The 2733-nt window shown below is 41.7% G+C and overlaps 1 pseudogene; it reads right to left on the bottom strand.

Moving 5' to 3' along the window:
* Nucleotides 1-281: 281 nt before the first annotated feature.
* On the bottom strand, nucleotides 282-2476 carry LOC103511008 (annotated as a pseudogene).
* Between the last annotated feature and the right edge of the window lie 257 nt (nucleotides 2477-2733).

A 2733-nucleotide genomic window follows, 5' to 3' on the forward strand; every position in this document is an offset into this window, starting at 1 on the left:
AGGCGTCCACAACGGGAGAACCGACCATCGACCCTCGCCTAGTACCGACCCAAGAGAAAATAAACCATGCTAATGAACAGAAGCGTCCTCAACGGAGCCTTGACCATAGTACCAAGAAATTGGGCTGAGTGTTTTTTCTGCGATGGTCGATGGTCTCGACGAGGGTCTATGGTCTATGGTCGCCGTTGTGGCCACGCACTTATGTAGGAACATACTTTGTGTCAATCTAGTTTTAAAGAGGGAACAAGCCTTCGTTATCATCTTCCCAGAGTAGGTAGGTTCTACGTAAAATATCTACCCAGGGTGTTGATGAGCTCTTCGTTGTCCAGAATGTTGCCTGCAACAGAGAATCCAACTTTTTAAAGCGCCTAAAAGGAGGGAAAAATCCATGTCAATTGAACACTGGACAGATATCTTACTTTCATGATTCATTTGTGGAATTTGTGGTGAAGCTGAAAGCTTCTGTACAATTTTTGTGGATATCAACCATAGCATTACTATGATGATCTTTCACTATTTCTGTCATTTTTATAATTTTTCTTTTTACTCTGGTAATGCTACTCAATGAAAATAGCTACCTACTTAATTGTCCTCAAGAGGCTGAGTGCTCTCCGGACTCTAAGAACAGAGTCACAAAAACTTCAACCCCTCCAGAAATCGAACTCGGGATCTCCGGAGTGCAGGCCTAGTGTGATACCCACTCGGTCACGGAGGTTGTCTTGTCCTTATTATTGGTGAAAACGACCTGGTTTATCTCCTCTCTCTAAATCTGGTCTCTAATTTAAATATTTAACCATACATCATATTCTACTCGTATTCTATGCTAGAATCTCACCTTCTGAAGTAAACAGGAGTCGCAGAATATTGTCCTCGATCTCTTTCAGCATACTCTTGTCCTTATTCATGGTAACTATCACCTGGTTTCTCTCTTGTTCTAAATCTGGCCTCTCTAGTCGCACCACATCGGCCATCAGTTGTTCCTCGAGGCCGGAGGAGGTTAGTAGCTACCTACTTAATTGTCCTCAAGAGGCTGAGTGCTCTCCGGACTCCAAGAACAGAGTCGCAAAAACTTCAACCCCTCCAGAAATCGAACTCGGGATCTCCGGAGTGCACGCCTAGTGTGATACCCACTCGGTCACGGAGGTTGTCTTGGCCTTATTATTGGTGAAAACGATCTGGTTTATCTCCTCTCTCTAAATCTTGTCTCCAATTTAAATATTTAACCATACATCATATTCTACTCGTATTCTATGCTAGAATCTCACCTTCTGAAGTAAACAGGAGTCGCAGAATATTATCCTCGATCTCTTTCAGCATACTCTTGTCCTTATTCATGGTCACAATCACCTGGTTTCTCTCTTGTTCTAAATCTGGCCTCTCTAGTCGCACCACATCGGCCATCAGTTGTTCCTCGAGGCCGGAGGAGGTTACGGTGAAATTGATGAGGCCGATTTGGATGCAGGTTTCGGGCAGGTAGTGGGGGTTGGGCAGTTTGGTGGTCAGGTAGAGACGGAACTTCGGATCGTAATCCACCACTGTGTCACCGAGCTTGATCAGCGTGCGACCGCCTGATGGGGGATAGAAGAAATTAGTGAGATTCATGGGCGGAGAATGAGGGCCTGAGGTGCACAAACTGAAGAGGATGTGCCCTCCTTCAGACAAGGCACAATACCTTGTCTCGTCGTAAAAGAGGCTCCCATGGTGAGAATTCCGAGTCCAAATTTTGATTTCCGAGAGAAAACAAACGGACAAAAAACCTTTCGTCATTTTGCATGCCCGATTAGTAAAAACCATTCCGTGTATGTAAGCTTGATCAGCGTACGACCGCCTGATGGGGGAGAAAATGAGAGGGTTTTGCGTTCGATTTTTGATTCCCAAGTGAAAAACATATACCTACTTATCAGGTACCTATACAGCTCTCTCTGTGGGTGTCAAATACATTTAAAAAATAGCCCTTGTGTTGTTAGAAGAAAGAACATAATAATGGTGCCCATTCATCCTGCGCAACGCAAATAGGAATAGGACTGAAAAGTTCTCTTATTTCAGAAGTGGCCTACTTTCTGGCCAATTCATAACAATTTCATACCGCGGTCGGGATTGAACCTGTGTCCTAATGATTACCAATCGAATCATTATATTATCGAGGCAGGTGGTGCAGTGGTAGAGTAATTAAGACTTTACCGAGGTGTTACCTACTTTATAGTATAAGTTTTACATACTTGGTCTTACTAACCAAAGTGTTTTACTTTAAGAATAGGTTTTATTCAAGTGTTTTACCGAGGTGTTTTACCTTTAGTATAGGTCTGTTTGAGCAGTATAGGACCGAGAGCAGGATCCAATGTTTCCCCGACATCTTCCAGTAGTACGGGAAGACCTAGTCGAACACAAGCTTCCATGGTACGCATGTAGGTCGAATCTGTTAGCTTGAGTATCTTGAGACCATTGGGTGACTCCATGTTACGAATCCAACGAGATGCCTAGGGGAGAATGTTGAAATAGATTAGAATACCTGATGTTTTGGTGTTTACGAATGTAGACTAATATCAAAGGGAATATTCCTTGTTTATAAAGGTGTTTTTCTTCTTCTTCTTCTTCTTCTTCTTCTTCTTCTTCTTCTTCTTCTTCTTCTTCTTCTTCTTATCATTATTATTATTATTATTATTATTATTATTATTATTATTATTATTATTATTATTATTATTATTATTATTATTATTATTATTTTTCTTTTCC

This window comes from Diaphorina citri, unplaced genomic scaffold, assembly GCF_000475195.1.
Source record: "Diaphorina citri unplaced genomic scaffold, Diaci psyllid genome assembly version 1.1 scaffold663, whole genome shotgun sequence".
NCBI lineage: Eukaryota > Metazoa > Arthropoda > Insecta > Hemiptera > Psyllidae > Diaphorina > Diaphorina citri.